The sequence below is a fragment of the Corvus moneduloides genome, chromosome 12 (assembly GCF_009650955.1).
Source record: "Corvus moneduloides isolate bCorMon1 chromosome 12, bCorMon1.pri, whole genome shotgun sequence".
NCBI lineage: Eukaryota > Metazoa > Chordata > Aves > Passeriformes > Corvidae > Corvus > Corvus moneduloides.
Genome location: NC_045487.1, coordinates 5494966 through 5516278, shown reverse-complemented (window position 1 = coordinate 5516278; position 21313 = coordinate 5494966). Strand labels below are relative to the sequence as shown.

General features: G+C 42.5%; 1 long non-coding RNA gene across 1 annotated transcript; it reads right to left on the bottom strand.

Annotated features, from left to right (window-relative positions):
- Nucleotides 1-6868: 6868 nt before the first annotated feature.
- On the bottom strand, nt 6869-20973 carry LOC116449978. Its single transcript, XR_004242619.1, has 3 exons — nt 16857-20973; nt 13829-16066; nt 6869-10704 (listed from the first exon to the last, which is right to left on the bottom strand). It is a non-coding gene; the product is annotated as an uncharacterized LOC116449978 (long non-coding RNA).
- Nucleotides 20974-21313: the final 340 nt, after the last annotated feature.

Here is a 21313-nt window from a genome sequence, read left to right as displayed (position 1 = left end):
TTTTTCATTTTTTTTCTTTCCTTAAACTCATCCTTCCCAGCATTCAAAGTCTTGCCATTCTGGGATCATTAGCAATGAAACCAGCCCAGGAGAGTCTGGTACAAGCATAAGGGAGGAAGCTCTCTCACACCTTAAATCTGGAGCTGATGGAAATATCCCAGATGCTGATGCAGACCTCAGCACAGCAAGGGCTTGAGGAGAAGTCTAAAGGTATCTCAAGAAGCCATAGAGCTGTCCCTATGTGTTTTGGGACTGTCAGCCTCTGCAGATGGAGAGAATTCAGCCTCTGATGGTACAATCCCAATGCCTGTGCCCCCAGGAAGCCTCCCATGTATCTGTAAAGACATGCTCCTTATTAAAAGCTGTGGCTGTGGCAGTGAGTTTGGGCTCATAAAACTGCCTGTTTGCTGGTAGCACATCTATTAATACACAAGCTTTTTCGCTTGAGGAGACATTTTTTGACTGCAGACTGTGGAGTTGTGAGAAGACTGGGTGCCTATTTACTCTTCTGCACTTCCAGCAGCTTTCCCTGAATGCTTTGCTTTCTCTGCTTAATCCAACACTTCTGTTGGGAATTAACTCCAAAATGCAATTCTTAGGAAAACTTAGGTTGAAGGGAACCTCTGGATAAATATGATTTCATTCCAGCATCTCAGAGGTATATCTCATATTCTCCCCCCAGGAGTCACCTACATCATCCCAGACACTCCAAAAGTGCAGGTTAATCTCATTCTTGCTATGCAAATCCTTTTACCAATGTGTATTCATTAAACATCCTTCTTCTCTTCAGTGAAAAATAGCCATATTCCCAACCTTTTCCTGCTCTCACAGTGCACTTCTGGTTCACCAGACCACAGTCAAACATCCATACTACCCAGTGAAACAATGTGACTAAGCCACAAGACAAATTAAATGTAAGTACTCATGAATCCATTCATGATATAGCAGATATCCACAAAGAGCAACTTTTAATGTGATATTTTGAGAAAAATGCAGGGAATGATAAGTACATTCCAAGATTCTGCACAAACTGAAAGCTCTGAAAAAATTACAAATACTACAAATGACGTAGATGGCTCTTGTGCAGATAACAGGAGGAGAGAAAGGACAGCTGCTCACTGGCTGTGGCCTGAGGTAAGCACTGCTGAATGAAAGGGAATCCCAGCCCTGGCAGCCAAGGAAATACAGTGAGTCAAATGAGACCTAATGCAGCTCAGAGTCAAGCAGATCAGTGTCGAGCCCAGATGAGAAAAAGGGGGCCATGGTCACCAGTGGCATAAGCAGATAAAAAGATCCAACAGCAGCAGGGAGACATGCCCCCACTGAGCAAACAGGGGAAGGTCACACAGCTCACAGCTCTCCAGCAGCTCACAGCAAAGCTGCCTCAGTGCCCTAGACTAGCACAAAAATCACTGAAGCCCTGTTGAAAAAGTTATTGCCTGGTGATATTCTCCAAATTACCTCCAAAGCGTCCCTTCTATCCTGATAAACTGAGAAAATAATTTGATCTTTCGCCTACAAAGACAAAAGAGAAGCAAACATTCACAGCACAAAAATCTGTTGATTCACAAATAATAGAAACTAGAAACTTGAGCTCATTTTCCACCTCCTTAATACTTTCTGCACTGTGTGGGTAGCAGTCAAGAGCCAATTGTTCCTAAGGTCACTGTATCTGTTTTGGTTTAAGAGATGAGACTTTAACACTTCAGGATCAACTATTATATATATATTCTATGCAATAACACATGACATATGGAAAAGTCTCCCTAGGAACTGTTGAGATACACAAACAGAACAATCATAAAGCTTTCGTAAGAGCTTGTGGTCTAACCACAGGGAGCACTGGTTCAGTCCCGATCACCTTTCATCTTCCAGAGGTTAATACCCTTCATTCCATTTTGCTCATTATGCTGTGAACCTCTAAGACAAAAGCCTGAGAGCAAAGGTCCTTTGTGATTCTTGCTCCTAGAAAGTAATTTTCCATGGGCAGATCTCAGCATAGCTCTTCACATGAGAGAAATGAAGATTTATCCTCAAGGAACAGTTCTGTAAGAGAATACTCAACACTTGAAGTCATACGATTATATATTTTAGTTTAAAAATATCTAAATCTCCATACAATAGTTGTTACACTTGAAAACGAGGTTATATATTCACCATAGAGCCCTGTGGTGACACACTCCCCATTAAGCCCTCGTTCCATATCCTGTTCTCTATTTCCATGGTTCCCTCAAATTTGCATTTCACTGAGGCACTCTGGGATTCTCTAGATGAGGCACACTACTGAAATGTTAAAATAGTTTCATAGTCTTTATTGAATACATTTTTGCCATTAAAGGACTGGAATTATATGAGAAGTTTTCAACCAAATGCATAAGAAAGCAATTATTTAGATAAAGGAGATCTGCACAGCTTATTTATTTCTTGTTCTTCAACCTATTACATGACATCATTTTAATATAAAAGAACTTTGTAATTATGATGCCTTTACTGATAATTCTTTGTTGTACACCACTGGATCTTCCTTATCTGAGCCCAGAGATCTTTTTACAGGTTTTATACTCACACCTTAATGAAGTCCCACAAAAAGCCTTTCAACCTTCCCAACCCTTTGCTTTGCTTTGGTGTGCTCAGGACAGCATTTCCTGTAGTTTCCACATTTTAAGCTTTAATCTTTGCCTAGAGGGCAGCAAAACAGCATCTCCCAAGGACTCTGATACCTAAATTTCCTTCCTTTCTTCAACGAAGGACCACAGCCCCTTCTTCAGTATTTCTAATGCTGTGCTGGAAGGTACAGCCAAGACACAGCCAATCTTGGCCAGTGTGGCTTGGCACAGGCCTGGCGTGGCGAGCCCTGTCTGTCTCCCCACTGACCCAACAAACCAAGCTGGGACCTGCCAGGAAAGAGCCTCTGGTAGCCATCCCCGAAGGGTTTTGTCAAACCTGCTGCCAGCAACCCACCAGCTATGAGGTAGTGTCTCCGGCTGCTGGGCCCCAGACTGCAGGACTAACTCAATTATTTAATGATGGGGGAGACATTACTGCTGAGACTGGGACTTGCAGCTCTAGTTTCTGGGCCTAAGTGCAGGCTGTGAAGAAATGCTGGAACCACGACAAGCGCACAACTGTTCAGTTGCAAAACTGAGATGTCTGTAAGATTTTCTGCCAGTGAGGTGTGTGGCTCCATGGATCAAAACTCACCTGGCTAGTGGAACGAGAACATAGGGAGGCAAGCATTTGGCTGCTCTTTGCATTTTAACCAAAAAAACCCAACATAAATTCAAAACCAGACAACATCCAGAAATATCTCTCCAGATCTCTCAAATCTCTGAGGAAAGACTTGTGCCCAGTGGGACTTACCCCTCCATTACCCCACAAAGCATTTGAATTCCACAAGAAAATGCACTTGAAGCAGCAGTGAAGTATTTCCTAGATTAGAGCAGATAACACTGAAGTTGAAAACATTGGAGTCAATGGGAACAGGAATGTCCTCAGCAAAGAAAAACATCTGCAAAACTGAGCAGCAAGGCTAATAAATCTGGGTCCTCCTGGGTTTGTGTGTCTTGACTGGCTCCTCTGATGCGTCATGAAGGCTCCTGCTATAGATTCAGCCATTGGGAAAGGCATGACTGGAATATTTCTCCTCTGTCTTGCTGCCTATATTCACAAACCGGTATAGGCACATTTTTCCCCTTTTTTGTGTTCTGTTAAAATTGACCAAAAGGATTAAAAGTTATCCAGGGAAGATAAAAATGGACAGAAACAGATTAAGATAATAGTCTCTCCCCTCTGGAAAATGAGAAAAAGTACCAGAAAAAAAGTAATTACAATTCAAGTTAGCTATTTGGAGATATGAGGGCAGAACTCATGCCGGAGTGTCATCCCCTCAGTATTTGGAATTACTTAATCTTGCTGGGAGACAGTAACAAAAATAATAATAATAAAGACTTGCAGCTAGGGTCAGTCCCTATCAGATACTTGCAAATGTTTTCAAGTGTTTCCAAGGGATAACCCCTGCTCACAGCCAGAACAGATCAACTATTTTCTATATGGCACTGCGTCTGTCATGTTTCTTGTGCCCAGGTCTGGCTATGGTGAGCCACAAACCATTTTGCTTTTCTTTGTGGATGCCTGAACCCTCTCAAAAAGTACCAAAAACTATTAGAAACCTCAACCAAAATTTAGTGGAATGTGAAATTTGCCTGAGCTGGTATGTCTGTGTTCTCTGCTGTAAGTTCACAATACTCTAAATTCACAGCACACTCATACCCACACTCACAGGTTGCTCTGAATCAAACACAACCTCCCCTTTTCTCTCTGGTGAAAATGGAGAAGCAAAGCAAGATGGCTTGTATAAAGCATTTTATATGCAAGAGAGATTAGAACATTAGTGGCGTAATAAAGTAAATAAGATGGCAATTGACCTGAGACTTGTGGGGTTTACCCCAATTTTTTGTTTATAGTTGAAGGTCGTAAGCTATACAAACCTCTATTGATCAGAGTCCTCTTTGTTTAAACAGAACCTACTGTATTTATTTGTGCTGTTCCTCTAAAGTCAAACAAAAGGGGACAGTTTCAAGTAAATCTCTGCATGACACTGCTGCCATGTGGTTCATTCACTCAGTATACAGATGTTTTCAATCTGTACAGTTTGTCTTTCATATCCATATGAGATGAAGCAGGCTTGATTTAGGCTGGGAATGATGCCAAAGAGAGAAGATACACCATTAACCCTTAATAAACGACTTATGAAGCATCCCTGGTTTATTCATTAAAAGGACTCCATGAAGGATTATCGTAACACCTTATGAGTGGTAAGAACCCTTTATTTGCCCATAATATTATGAGACATGTATTTATATTGAAAAAAAAATGCTTGGTGTGGGAGATCCTCCCCTTTCATTCCCTCGCCCACTAGCATAGAGGCTAAAAATAAGCATCTACTTAAACTCAGCATTCAGATAACGAACATTGTCAAGAATTAGAAGAACAGAATTAATCTGGGGTTTGCACGGCCAGTGCTGCACTGTGAAATCAGAACCCCGTGTCCTGGGCATCACACAAGTCTTGGCAGAATTGGTTCTTGCTTTACCAGTTAATACAGACATGTATTTAATATATAGTGTAGGCATTTATTCAGTATATACTGCATATAAAATAGTGCCTCTTTTTACACCTGTGTGGAACTGACACTGAGCAAATTGAGAGACTTTTCCAAGGTCAAAGGAGAAGGAGGTAGCAGAGCCAGGAATTGAACCAAGCTGCCCCAAAATGCAGCCCAGGGAGTTCCAAAACCAACCCTTCTATATTATTTCCCCTCTGCTTTCCTCAACATCCTTTTCTTCTAACAATTACAGCTCTTTACAAATAGTGGATGTGCATTTTGAACAGCACTGGGCTCACATTGGATACAGGAATATTAGAAGCAGCTACTGGCTTGGAAGCAATTGGGGAAAAAAAGGACATGGCTTTTTCTTCAGAGTTTACAGGGTTTGCACACAGAGTCTATTCTCACTGTATTATTCAGCAAACAATCAGTTGCACCACTACAAAGAAGAAACTGCTGGTCTACTGCAACTAATAGACAATCTCATTCAATCAGTTTCATCCTTTACTAAAACATGCAAAACCCAGTAGAGAGTTTAAACCCACTGTGCCAATAGTAACATCACTTGATTTAGCAGGGAGCAGTGTGGCTTGGCAAATAATATTTTAAAAAACTAATCAGAATTAATTTGTTTTTTCCTTCTACGCCAGCTCGGTTTGAAGGCAGAAATTAACCACACTGCTTAGCTTAAAGAATTCAGAGTTGAAGGCCACTGCTCACACTGAAAAGCGTGGGCTGAAAAGCCTGCTCCCTGCTATAGAGCCATCTCCCTATAGATTTTATGGCCAGTCCTGTGCAGTAAGCAGGACAAAAAGTCTATGAAGTTGGAAGATATTCCACCCCATTTCAGGTTCTGTTTGAAGAAGGGTCTATACATAGTCACATGTATGTTCAATTATTAATTTTCCAGGAGGTGTTTGAGTCAGGGAGAGCAGGCTCAGCACATACCATAAAAACACTCCTGCTCCCTCTTCTCAAGATCTGCACTACAGGTCAAACAAGCTACGCTCAGTCATGGGACATTAAGTCCCTGGATCTTGAACTCCAGCTGACTGCCTCACCCAAGCTTTTAGGCTAAACAAGCATCTCCCCAGCCTGGATGTTAAGTGAAGCAGTCAGTAGGTCAGGCTTCTCTTAACCCCTCTGCCAAGAGAGCTCCTCTCAGGACAGCTTTGCACAGCCCAGACCCTCCCCAGACACTGCTCAGCAAGGAATCAGTCAAACACAGTTTTTTTCCACCTCCTTCCCTACGATAAAAACCTTCCTCCCCCCAGTGCTAATCCCAGTGCGGGAGACACAGCCCTTTTCTAGCTGACTGGGGGGAAAAGCTGAACTCACAGCTGGCCCAGCCCAGTCCTCACACCACCCATGCACACAGCTGGAGCCTGGCTCAGCCCTCTTTAACCCCTCCACCACAGCCACAGGTGAGACTCTCAATGGGCACAGGGAGGGAATTGGGGTGCCCTCGTAGGGAAAACACCATCTGGCTGACACTGGACTGCTTAAGCTCTGTGTGTAATTGCAGGTGCTCAGCACAGGGTGTGGGTGTGTGCAGCTCCACATTCCCTGCTCGGCGTGGCCTCAGGTTTGTGGCCTCTCTGGGGCATGAGCAGTTTTGAGTTTGAAGCTGGGTGGGAGCCTCGACCCCTTGCAAAGCCAAAAGCTCAAATAGCATAGAATCACAGAACCCTTTGGGTTGGAAGGGACCTTACACCCCATTCAGTTCCACTCCCTGCCATGGGCAGGGACACCTTCCACTAGACCAGGTTGCTCAGGGCCCCATCCAATCTGGCTTTGAACCCTTCCAGGTATGGGGCATCCACAATTGATCAAGATCAAGAAGTTCACAAGACAGTGATGTATGCGAACTGGAAATAACCCAAACTGAAAGCAGACAGTTGAAAACAGGTCTGCAAGGAAGGGCTCTGACCATTGGGCTGTGATATAAAACAGGACAGTCACCATCCCCATATTGGTGTCTTGAAAGGTCTTGAAAGTCTTGGACTCTGCTCTGTTCCTTGGAGGATCAGTTCTGGGTGCCCATGCCAGGGAGTTACCGGCATCTGTACATCAAGTGTTCTCCATGTGAAAATATCTGACAAAATAGGGGGAATCACAAATGGAGTCAAGTGAAATACAAACTATTTTCTCCAATTCATAAACCAAGTCAAAAGCATAATCAGCCCAGAGCACAAGTCCTCCTAGTCCCAGTCTATTCACCAGCTCCCACCATCCCAGCTCTGCAGCCCAGTCATATGGAATACACTTTTTTGGAGATATAAACTCCTCTTAAAAAAAAATAAATAGGAAAAGTGACTGTTTCATCCATGGTACTTTAACAGAAAGCTTCTTCAGTGGGACTATTTTTAAACCAATTACTCATTAAATATGGGGCAAGAATGGTGAAGAGAGGGAGCCACGGTTACTGGCCCCTTTTTAGGTTTTAAACCAAACCAGAGACAACAGTCAAACTTGGGACAATCCTGGGTAAACCACAAGAGATGGCAGCACTTCTCATCATCCTAAAACAACAACATTTTTCCAAGTTTTTTCAATCAAAAATGCTATTAAGGCCACCCTGGAATTTGCTACCATTTTTTCCTTACCCAAAGCTATTTTTCAACAGAAGTATTGAGTTTACATATTAATACACCACTAAAAACAGGATGAAGAGACTGGAATGCTGGAGTTACTGATTTGTTTGGGATTTTCTAAGAAAAAATAAAATAATTCTGTTCTACCAGTTTTCTTTATTTTTTCTATCTTTTCCTTTTTCACATTAAGTGACTGTTTCAAATTAATAGAAAGAGGATGCAGCATTTCTTGGGTTTTATTTTATGGGTTTTCCCAGCATATGGAATCTTTTTAAACATGAGAAGCTGTGGGTAATATGTTATTATATGCATATTTTAAGTTAACCATTCTTTATATCTTTCTCAAAAGAAAAGATTTATCATGTTTATGTCTGAGAAACATGTTTATTTGGAAGATTTACTCCAACTCTACTTATTTCCTTTACAGGGATATCAACTGGAAAACTATATAGCATTTTTTATAATTAAAATTAGGGTGGAGTAGAACGCAATCATTGCTTGCTTCTTTTCTAGATCATGGAAGATTTCTGTAAATCAGACTTGACAGGTTTAAAATGTTATTTTCTGAGCTTTTTTCCTTTGCCAATAAGTCCATTTTTAGGGTGGTGACAGAAACTCTGACCTGTAATGCCAGTGAGCCCACTGGCACATCTGAGAGATCACAAGAACCCACGTTTCCAAAAGCAGCACTAAACTGAAATGCAGCTCTTTGGGGAAGAAGTGAAGAGGGAAAGGAATGAGGGGAAGATGTCTAAACCCCAAACTGGCAGAAGGGAATGGCCATGGAGAGCTCCAGGTCTCCCAGGAGCTGCTGAGCACTGCTGGAGAGCAAGAGTCATGGGTGAGCTGAAAAAAGTAAAAGCAGTCAAAATCAAACCCGCAGCATGAAAACATGAAGAAAAATGTGTACGTGACCCCGTTCACCTCTCCTTAACACAGATGTCACAACAGGAGGTATTCCTGGGCTGCCATGGGCATTAACAAACCTTCCTAAAAGCTTCACTAGTGACACTTTACCTATATCCATCGCCAGCCATAGGTAGTATTCATAAACCTGTGGAAACATTTTCTGGATCTAGAACTTGAGCTGATATTGGGTCCAGCTAAATTCCAAGTACACAGTTTACTTTCCTCCTTCCCCACAACCACAATACCAGGATAGGAAATGTCATAACTCCCAAAATGGGTGTCTCCAAACACAACTAAAAACTTACATTAAACTGACAGAAAATAAGAGAAAAACAGTTTTAACATAAGAATTGCCTACTGTAAAGAAAATTTCAATTTTTGGCTCAGGAAAGACATTCTAATGACATGGGGAAAATGATATGAAGTTGTTACTAAGCGCTAACTGAGGAGGCAGGTTTTTGGATTCAAATTGGCATGACTTTAGGATTTTGTCAGGGTACGTGTTTAGTGTTCCTGTGTGTCAGAACTGGCAAGTCATGCTGAATGTAACATTTATCTCCTCTCTGTGCTGCAATTCCAGGCTGATCTGAGATTTCATTGGAGGGTAAGGCCAAGTATCGAGGCAGCCTCTGATACCTGCTCACACAGACTGCCCCTTCCCAAACCGCCCAACCTTCAGGGAAAATCACAGAATCACAGAATATCCTGAGTTGGAATGGACCCACAAAAATCATTGAGTCCAACTCCTGGCCCTGCACAGGACAGCCCCAAGAATCACACCATGTGCCTGAGAATGTTGTCCAGATGTTTCGAAGACGTAATTAGATTTGAACTGCTGTAGGAAAACAGAGTGATCACGTTCCCCAAGGAAAGAAGTGGTACTGGGGGAGACGGGGGAAGTTATATGAACTCCTGAGGCCAATGCTGGGTGGCAGGACCAGGAAAGCTGTTGTCTATAGGGGGGTGACAGGCAGAGGTGGAGCCTCTGGCATGGAGGTGTCTAAATTCAGCAGCTTCTGAGCATCCAGGTGGCCTGTGGGAGCTGTGACAAGATAGCTGACTCTGAATAAAACCTAGACTTGCTTCTCCAGACCTTGCTCTGGACCACTTGCCCAAGAGATGAATGCAAGTGGGTCTAACCAGCAGCTTGGCATTACTGCCCCATTCTGCACAGGCTCTCACAACACCTTCACTCCACAGTGCCACCCCCAACAACCCCTCCCCACTCAGATGTCCTCAGGAGCTGGGCTCCATGGGTGAGGACTTCCTCATTTTGCTCTTTCAAAGGCAAACAAAGCTCAGCAGTGGGGCAGTGGGCACCACCACACCAGGCTGCAACATCAGGCTCAGGCAACTCAGACATACCCACCTCCTGTTTGACATGCCCAGCTCAGCCAGTGACAGACAGGGAAGAGGTGAACGGCCCTGCTGTGACTTCTTCCTGAGCAGAGTGGGCGAGAAGGTGGAAAACACCATGGAAGAGTCAGACCAACCCTATCAGGCAGGGCTCTGACTAGCCAGACTGCCATGAATCAAGAGCCTGTAAGGAAGATCAGAGACAACAGGGTCTTTTTGTGCCTCACCTCATATCCACTTGAAGAGTCTTTGTTGCTCAACGGTTTGTGCATCCATTTATTTATTTTTTTCCCACAGCTGTCAAACCACATTGAATTTTCAGTCATTTAACCTGGGCAGGATCAGCAAACCTAGTCCCTCAGGTGAAAAGCCAAGCCTGCAAGGAAACGACTCAAGTTGGCTGAATTATCCGATTCTTCTAAGACGCAAAGCATTTGTTTGCTTTGCTTATGAGAGCCGAGGGAGGGATGGCACAGAAGGCTAAATCCTCAACATCCCCCTGGTACGTACTTCATGCTCTGCTATCGATGCAGGCAGAAACGTTTCCAGGGCTTACGATGCAGTTGGCAGTGTCTTTTCAGAAAAGGACCTCTACGGAGCAAGCTTGTGTCTGAATTCCATCTCAGCCCTAGGGAAGATGGTTTCTTCAGTTCCCCTTCAAGGTCAGTTGTGGGGTAACATATGTTATTCGTCTCTCAGTCTTGCTAACAGAATATCTGACTGAGCGACATGTGGAAACTGGGAAATAAAAATAAACAAAATGAATAAACACATTTAAAGGGCTTGGGGGGAGATAGAATCCTGACCTGCGTGTAACATCCTCACCAACGGGACAATGTTAAACAAAATTTGGGATTTGCATTTTGATAGGTATGGTAAATTTGAACTCTACATGACTCCTGTGCATCCGCTAAGCAAATATTTTATTGCAGATGTACAGCACAGAGTTGGTGTAAGCTCTGGGAACCTGCAAGCTCATTGCATTTGTGAATAGCATGTTGGAGTTTTTTTGGTCTTTTGCTCAGGCATTCCTTTTAATAATTAACATGGAGCAAGGTCTTGCAGAGAAATTATGTTTAAATGGTGTTTCAGCCCTTCTTCAGAGGATGAACTTGTAAAGGTGCTCTGTTCCCAGCTCTGCCTCTCCTCATGCTCCAGGCACAGTTTTGTCCTTGCTCAGACCTGGCCAGGCACAGCTGTGGAGCCCACCCTGAGCCCTGAGGAGGAGAGATGCAGCCTTGACAGCCCAACGGGAGCCCTTCTGCCTCCTTGGTGATTCCTCTCCTGGACGGCGTGGGCACGAGTTTCAGTACAGCCTCGGTTATTCCCGCTGGGGATCTGCACTTCGTCAGCACAGCCCAGCACACGTCAGCAAAACCCACATGGTGTCTCAGGTACTCAGCACTTTAAAAGATGTTCATGTTATCCATGTTGTGTGCTACCATCTGGGTAGTTGTAGCTCAAAGGGTTGTGTATCCTAGACATTCAGGGCTGCTCTTCCCTCCATGCAGCAGCTGAAACGAAACCCCATGGCAGCACTGCAGCCCTGGTCCCGCAGCTCTCGTCTCTACAGTCATGTTTGCCATTCCAGCCTTGGTAAAGAGTACCCTCACTGGCTCACCAGTGCTGCAGCACACCCTCTTCTTTCCTAAGATTTGGCCAAAGATCAGAGCAGTTTGGTTATAATAGCATTTGGCAGTAAAACTCTACCAAGAAACCTGGCCTGAGCAGCTGAAAGAAGAGCAGCAAAGTGAAGTATGAAAGATGATTAAAAGAGACTCCAGAAGGAAATTTCTGGGCATCCCTTGCAACCACCATACCCTTGGATTTCTATTTTTGCTTCATTCCTCTATGTAACACTTTTTTTTCACTCTTCCTTCCCTTTTTTCTTACAATTAACAAGGGAGAGGGATGAACTGTGAAGTCAGGTTACAAATATCTGCCTGAGCCTGTGTGCACGCGTGCAGGCACGTGGGCACAGGAGCACAGCCAAAGAGAAGAGCTAGAGCCAGACTAGTGAAAAGAGGTAAAAGTGCGGATACTGAGGTACAGGAGAGTGCGTGAAAAAGTAGAAAAATTATCACACCAGTTTCTCTTAGCCAGCTGGCATAGCTGCTCTGCTAGTGAAAACTTAGAGGTTTTCACTGCAGTGTATTTCTGAGGTATTACAACTAAACTCAATTACAGAACATCACACAGAAAGGTATTTTAGTATTTTCAATGGGAGCACTGATGCTGGAACTGAAGAGCTTTTGAGCTGGAAGCAGAACCCAAAGCCTTTGCTTTGGTAATTCATGTAACAGCATGAGACAGGCCTGGGCTTCCCCAGAGGTAGAGGATACTAATGTCAAATATAGGACAAGGAACTCTTCTTCAGGAAATCCTGAGGATTGATCACTGTTACAGGCTTCCTGATGGACACGATTTTGTTTCTGAAGATCCCATGGCTATGGATGTGCTCCCTGAAAAGCAGGTTTTGCAGTGCATCTTGCATCACAGGGCCTGGTCCTGGCCCTACATCAAAGCCTTCACCTCATGAGTCGCAGCAGACATCAAGATGTGCTGCCTGCTCTGATCTGTGCAGCAGCAGCTCTGCCCACGCCGGGCAGGGTACCACACCTCACACCACCCCAGTGATGCCAGTGGCATCCCAGGAAATAGCCCTGGTTCCAGGTAAGAGAAGGCCCAGGCATCAGTCCAGACTGGAAAGCAAATCAGGCAGGTTTTCTACCAAATTATTTCTGTGCTTTGTAGGACTGGTCTGCTGCAGCATATTCACATGGAATTCATTAGCACATCCCTTCTGCTAATCCTCACTGGGTTTAACACAACAGTATACATTGATTTTTTCTGGCCTCTGAGGAGAGCTGTGTCAAGTTAGAAGCATGTGCTTTGGGACAGGCTGAACCGAGGAAGCTTGGCCCTTGAGAGATTAGAGAAATCAGGGATTTGAATGCTCATTGGAGGTTCAGGTGGAGTGAACCAGTGTTATGACTCAAAGGAAAATTCTGCCTCTTGAGACCCTTCACCTTTGCCACATCCTACTTTAAATACCAAGATCCAACCACTATTATCCCAAGGAGACTCTTAGATCCAATACTTGGACCCAAACCACAAAACAATACAGGGCAGGTTCCAAATTTAAAGACACCCTGTCACACACACGCAGCAACAAAATGGCTTTAGAGTTCACCAAACAGGACATCCACCCATTCCACCATCCCGTGAATCCCCAAGAACTGGGAGGTGGCTCTGCAAGTTTGCTGCTTGTCTCAGAAGTTGAAGTCTCAGAAGTTGAAGGAGAAAAAGATTCTCCTTCTTCTGCCAGCTGTGAAACTGAGCCCCATCCAAACAGCTTGGCTCCAATGCAGCCACCTAATGATTCCCAGGCTTAGCTGAACATCTTTATCCCTCTAAACACCATATGATTTGGGATAGATTCAGTGGTTTTTCTGGACTACCCCCACAAATAAACACGAGACACTCCATGAAGAGAAAGGTGGGGGGCCATCTGCTGCACCCTCAGAGGAGCCCAGACCATCAGAGCAATCACAAACACGTGGACACCACTTCTTTAAAGCACTGGCATTGCAGCACCAGTCACATGATACAACCACTCCAGTGCTGCCAAAACACTCCATGATATCCCATCAGGAGTCTCCCCGTGTCCTGCCCTCACCCTGGATCCGCAGTGCTGCTCAAACCCTACTGGAAAACCATGGGGTGGCAATGGTGGGTGCAGCCCCAGTAGGGCAGGGAAGCCTTGGAGCAGGGATGCAGGAGAGGGAAAGAGATGGCAATCATACCTGGTAGAAGTTTAGGGAACAGAAGGAAGGACGTGAGCAATAGGAAGCAGACTTACCTCACCTTTCAGAGCTTGATGAGACTTGCACAGAGATCTGTGTAATTTATTTCGCCATCCCGTTTAGATGTTGAGCACCCAGTTGCATCCAGCCCTGAGTGACAGCCAAGAGTGGATGTAAAAGTGTAGATGTGCAAGTGTGGATATGTTGAACTCTTATGGTTTCTGGAAAACTTTATTAATATTACAACCTAGAACTCTGTTCTGCCCTAGTAATTCCCACCATCTGGAGATTTCATTCTATACTTAGAGATAAATCCCCAAAGCCATGTGCCCTGTACTGCCAGGTACTATCACTGACAGTGGTGGGGAAAGCTGTCCACTTTTTATTGTCTCTAACATATAATTTATTATCCAAAACATCGTTTTAACCCATAAAATTTTCACTACAGCTTGTTTTGTAATAAATCATTTGTGTAGTAAGCCATACTTCCCAATTTGCAAATTTACCCTATATATGCCTCTTTTTTTGTGAATATATTCACTATTCAGAATGATCAAGTGCATAATGTGGCATCTAAATCTTTGTTCCACCTATCTTACAGTATAGTTGAAGTAAAATAATTTTAATGTCAAATTATGGCACAGGTTACGTTTCTGGTCCATAACTGTATTTTCAAACTCAGGTTCTTGAGGCTGGGCATCTAAGGCTGTATTTAAGCATAAAATGAAAATTTGTTTGAGAAAAAGTGCTATCTATCTACTTTTCTGTAATTTTCAGGAAAGACAAAGCATTTAGGAGAAAGATTTCTAAGAATAATATTTTAAAATTTCCATGCATTTCAGCAGCTCTTCAAATAACAGATGATTATTGTTATTACTACTATCATGAGGTTTTGGTAATCTCATAATATCCATGTCAAGTTATTTCTCGTTGCCAGAATTTGCATCTTCAATCTGGGCTAAAAAAAAATCATCAAGCTAATAATCATGTGCTCATCCTGCACATTCTGGTGCCTCTGGCCCTTGCTGCCCAGCTTCACACTGTCCGTGTGCTAGTAGATAATCCAGCTCCTAAAAGCTGACTCTCTCTTTATCTTTATGTGACGCTGGCCTACAAAGTTCAAGGTAAGGCCATTGTGTCTTGAGTCTATTTTTGCTGTACAAAACACTGGATGGAACTTAATTATTTTTTCCATCTGCCAACCATTTTGACTAATTGAACCCTTTGGAGCCAGGAGTCAAGGTTTCCCAATGTAAACCAGATCCTGGAACTCGGCATTAGCAGAAATGTTGAAAACTCATGAAGGATTTTTTGGTTCTGAGGTTTGGTTCTGTTTTCCAGAGTCTGACCAGGATTCAGAAGAAACCCAAACCCTCTCCCCTCTCCTGCATATACATTTTTTTAGGTTCTTTTAGTGTCTCAAATTTTCCAGGCACTAAAGATTCCCATTACCAAAAAAGAAAAAAAAAAAAAAAAGTAAAAATTGAAGGATATAACTTAAAACCCCAGTCATATGGAAAGTCCCAGAAAAGGCTCAGAATTCCATTACTTTGGCAAAAGCAGAGCATGCTTGGGCAGCATTAAAAATGAAGCATAACTTAATGCTGGAGGTTTCCTGATGAGCGTTCTGCACTGAAGACCAGATTGTTGACACTTCCACAGCGTATTTTAATATGATTTTAACTAGAATTTTTCCCCTTACAAGAGTAACTACTCTGGCCCATAAATTCCATTCCGTATTCTATTTGCTTGATAACCCATAACTAAACTTCCAACTGCAATAACATTCCACCTCTGATTTTAGCTCAGAATGTGAAAATTTTGGGATTAGCCACTCTTCCAGCAGTGGGAGATCACCAGGACTGACAGCTGAGAGGTCCTATTTTCCAGCAGTGACTTGTAACAAAACCGTGGTGAGATCAGGTAGTGAAGCCTACATGGGTGGCTTGGTGCCTCTTGGTTTCAGCTTTGTTTCTGCCTTTAGTCCTTTTCAGAACATGGTATAATTAAGGTGGCACTTCCATGTTGATGACTCCGGCTTCATTCATCTCAGGCTCTTTCTGCTGCTTCTGTTTCTTTTCCCAGCAGTTCCTCAGTTTGCCACCAGCATTAATGATGTGCCACTCGAGATGCTTCATCCTTTTCATGTCTTTGCAGCGTGGCCATTAGGAAGCAGAAGTTTCAATGGCTTCTACCACCACGTTTGTTCCCTTTGACAGAAAACTCATTTTACAGCAGAAGGTGATACTTCGGAAATGCTTCGCAGAAATCAGGGATCTGTCTGAAACTCTGCACTGGAGGCAAATGAAAATTTTTAATAGATCTGGGTCTTAGTTCCGCTAATTTCAATGGTTCGTTTCGCTGTTCTGGCAGTCAGGATCCATTAGTGGAACAGAAGGAGAAGCATGTATAATGCATGTACAGCAGCCACATTCTAATCTCAAATTTCTTTTTTCTTTTAAGTTCTTATTTTTTTAAATAAATATATAACGAGTTACTGACAGTACTTAACAATATCTTATACTAGACACTGTAATACCCCAAATAAATACTTAATTTCTGCTTTCCTGCAATTTCACTAGGATTACATCATGTCAGATTACTCTAAGTCTGCTTTAACCCAGTTTGAAAACACTAGTTATTCAAAGATCCTTACAATTCTTAATTTCATTTCTTGAAATATGTTCTCTTTTGGTTCCTTTATACAGTTTTTCAAGCCTGTGAAGGCCACAGAGTGGTTAAGTCAGAACAAGCCTGCTAATGAGGAAGCTGGGAAAGCAGAAATGTTGTTTCAGTTCACAACAGAGCTCCCTCCCTTCCTCTCCCACTGGCCAGCAGCACCTTGCTCTGCTGGGCAGGGAGATCACAGAACCACAGAATGGCTTGGGTTGGAAGGGACCTTAGGGATCCTCCAGTTCCCTCCCCTTCCAGGGGCAGGGATGCCACCCACCAGCTCAGGCTGCTGAGGGATCCATCCAGCCTGTACCTAGTTCAACCTTCAGACAGTTTGATGTGGTAGCAAACATACCAATGGTTTTTGTGATGTATAAAAACATCTAAGGAGAACATGAATTCAATTCTTACCATGAGATAGCATGTGGTCTTGATCTCTAGGCCTGCTTGTAGATCAGGACCACTGAGTTAGAAGGGAGGTGTGCACTATCTTCCTCCACCCAGAGAAGTCATTAACATATGCTCCCTACCATGAATTAAATTAGTTTAGATTCTCCTGACGATGCAAATAAACTCATGAAGCACTGCTCTACAGAGCTGCAAACTAACCCATTTGAAAAGACTTTTGCAGCTTTTGTTTATCATTCCATATGATAAACAGCTACCCTCCCCAAATTATCAGGAAAAAAAATTTTCACCATTCAGCAAATAACAAAAATTGTGTTTTAATGATAAATAAAAAGTCACAAAGCTCAGCATGTTTTGCTGAGAACCATTAATGAGGGAAGATGGTGAGGCCTGTAAATTTACCTCCTCTTTTGTTAACACTCTTTTCCATCTGCAACACATATACTTGAACAAAATATAGGTTCCTTATATAAAATTTAGTGAAAAAAACCCTAGATTTTGATGCTCATTTCATCTGCTGCCTGATCTTATGTTGAAGTCTTCTGAAAAGCTGAAATGACTGAGCTTCTAATCCTACTATGTTTCTCTGAAAATCAGCACCATAATGATGACATTAATTATTGTTGCCTTTGACTTTCCTTCCTTCGTAAATATCAGCTTAAAAACCAGCTATTAAAATAGCCTTCCTGTGGTAGGAAGCACCTTATCTTGTACTTTCGTGTCCCTGTAACATCTGCATACGGTACTCTGAACTTTGCTGCTGCTCCCAATTAAAAGCAAAACAAAAAACCCCAAATAAACTTGATAATACTTTGTTGGAAAAGGACTTAAGCAATATCCTGCTTGTTGGAGAAAACCCAACACGATGTGTTCCTTTAGTGTAGGAAATAGGATGCAGTCTTGGGACACAATAAAGCCCACAAAGTGCCCTTCCCTTCCCTCTGCCTTCTGATCCTATCCCTGTGCTCCACGGGCTTTCCAAAGCTCACAGCACTTGTTTTCTTCATGGTTATCCAAATAGAAGATACTGCTATCTCCTCAATTTCCAAAAATTTCTGGCAATCTTTAAGTTCTTATTTGCAGTGTGCATTTGGAAATACTCTCTCACCCTTTTGCGCTCCTTAAAATGTATTTTAATGGCTTAGTTATAAAAATCTTTAGCATCTTCTGTACAAAAGCTTTAAAACTGACTATTTATTTGGTTGCATCTGTCAATGAGATTTGGGAATTGCTTTATCTTGGGTATGCGTTTCAGGTCTCTATAGCAGACCTGTCTGAATTCAGCTGTTACTCTGGTTTAACTGAATGACCAGATTCACACACCCTGTCCCAGGAACCAAAAACCCAAACCATCAGAGAATGGATTTATGCAAGCTAGTATCCAAAGTGTAGCTAGTCTAAAAATACACACATGAGAGAAAAGCACAAGATAGTGATTCCTTTGGGCTTGAATTTAGCCAAAATTATATTGTTTGTGTATGCAGAGTTCATTTTGCCTGAACCAGCAGTGCACATACTGACAGCAGGCTCCCTGTGAACCCTCCCACACCAGCCTGGGGAGATGTGAGCCCAGTTAAGACTCCTGCTGCCTGAATATTGGCCCCAAACTGCCAGACAATAGAAGATGATGACCAGATCAATGCAGAGACAAACAAGACAAGGTACCACCATAAAATCTCTGGAAACAAGACAGCAGGCAGGGGAAACCTGTTTCACTCACATTCTCATGTTTAAGTGTGGCCAGTTGGCTGTTCACAGTATTTTGTGCAGGCAAAAATGCAATAAAAAGAGGATGAGCACAGGCAGAGTCAGTACTGCTGACTGAGGATCTGCAGAGCAAGTCACAGGATCTCCACTGGCCCCAGACACAGCAGTGGGTGTTTTCCCAGAGAAGTGTCTGCTGGAGAGGAAAGACACTGCAGAGTTAGATGGTGGGATGAACGTTTTTCATCTCAAAATGGGTGGTTGGCTCATGTCAAAAGGGTGTCTCAATCTCTCCCCAAGAAAGCCATTGCCAGTACTTCTCTGCGACTTGGCGTGATCATCTGTCTCTTTTCCAGAGACAACTGCTGCCCTGTCTCCACCCTTACATGTGATAGGGGAGGCTTAGCAACCACATGTAGACCTCAGTGACAGATGTGAGGTGAAGAGCTCTGTCCAGTATCTAAATAAGGGAAAATACAAAGGTCCTTTGTCAAGCCACTGCAGACGTAAGGAGTGAAATGCCTAAATTCACTATCAAAAAACTTTTAAAAGAGCAAGCAGAAAGCATCTCTGAGATTTTTTCAGATTTTAAATAAAGAATGGTTCATTTGAACATGATTTATAAAAAAAACCCCAAAACCTTAAAGGTTTATCTGAAAACTCATGGGGTCAATTACTGCTTGAAAGCATTGGTTCAGATGTCCAGTCTTCAATGGGGAAATGATCAGACCCCATTGAAGCGCAATCAGGAGTCCCATTCAGAAAGGATTATCAGGAACAGAGTCATTTCTATCTCAATTTCAGACTTCTGGACACTGACCTCAGAAAAATCCTGGCAAGTGTTTTTACAATTACTATATTCATGAAAACCTTCAAAAAGATTTTTTTCAAATTCCTCAATTATTTGCAAATAGATGACATTTAGCTGCATATCACTTAAATTCACAATCCTCTTAAAAACATGTGGTCTTGATTTGGCACTATTTGTTTTCATTTGATGCAATTCTATGACTCTGTATCAGATAATTGCATATTTCATTTGCCTTGAATATTGAACTGAGGTCTGAATGCTGTTCCCCCAGCCCAATTACTCCAGAGTAATGAACAACAAGCCAGAATACTGGGCTGGAAAACCAAAACCAAGGAGAACAATAATCAATGGGCACTTCTATATATTTTTTCAAGAACACACAATGGTCAGTGCCGAGCTGAAATTTTATTTATTTATACAATTGTTCCATTTGGAACTCCCCATTTGGAGCTAACTTCTAAAAATGTTTCATCCCAGTATTGAGTGGTACCTTCATCACTTATTATATCTTTCATTTTACACCCACAATTAATATTACTCACAAATGAAAACTCTCAGTTGCCTGTCTGCATCATTTATCCACTTGATTGATAGCTGATGCAACTATTTTGGAGTGCAAAAGAGCGTCTGCATATTTGGAGGCTACTTTAGCTGTCTAATTAGGTTTTCAACTCTGTGTGATGCAGAAATCATCTTCCAGCATGCTCATTCTCCAAATTCTTTCCTAATATATAATGATCAGGTTTGGACCACCAAAACAAGCAAGAAGCTACCAGTTTTATGTTCTGCTAGAAAAGGAATATTGAAAATAAATTTAAATAAAGGAAATTGCAATGGGATGATGAATTCATTGGCACAGTAAATGCACACCTGCCTCAATATCAAAATTAGGATAGATACCAAAAAATGACAACATTTCAGAGTTAGCATGTTAAGAAATCTTTTCAAAACATCCAAGAGAACTGTGTCTCTCAGATGGAATGGATTCCTTCAGATAATTCTACAGGTATTCAGGTAATTCTCCTACCTCTACCTGGAAAAGTGCATCTTGACTCCTTTCTCCAAAATTACCACTGCATATCGATGTTCAAGACAAGGAAAAATAAAAAAAACCTTCAACATACACGTGTCCTTCTCAGAAAACAACCAGTCCTACAACATGTGCTTTAAATTACAGATGAGCCTCTGCACTTCACTGAATGAGGAGGAATTTTGGCATGTATTTACACCCTTTCTGAATGGGGGAAAGAGGAAATTATTTAGGGCTTGGTACCACTTATACTCCACTTGCATAAATGGGAATTAGGCAGCAGGGAGTTACTGAAAAGCCTCCCTGCTCCGAGGGGTGAGCACGCTGCGGACGCGCTTCCGCGATGGCTCCTGCATGGAACGCTCGCTCTGCGTAACCAGGAAACCAGGTCTGCTTCATCATGAGGGAAAACTCTCCCGTGCCAGTGATTCCTTCATGACAAAACAAAATTCCAAGCTGGGACATCTGAGTGGTATCAGCTGTCATGGCTTGACTTTAAAATCAGGAAACTTCTTTCCACTGCATCGTCATCACCAGGAGGTAGATGGTTAAAGGATGGAAGAGTAAGTAAGTATATTTTTTTCCACAGATGACCATCTAAGGGGAGATGAGGGAAATGAAGGTAAGTATACTACAGTAGTACAATCTAGGATAATATCCATCCTTCCTCTGGGGAGGTTTCCCATAATACTTTATCCTGACAGCTTGCTTCTCCTTATTTACAGTATTTGACTGGGGTAGAAATTCAAAGGAGTACAACCTTATAGTAGATTTGGGGGCTTCTAATATGTTAATCGTGATAAGAAAAATCAAGAGCATCTTCATTTTTAAATAACACCAGGTTTTCTGCAAAATTATGATTGGTTACATTTTGATTTTCTAAGTTTGCTGCAAATGGAAATGAATCGGACAACA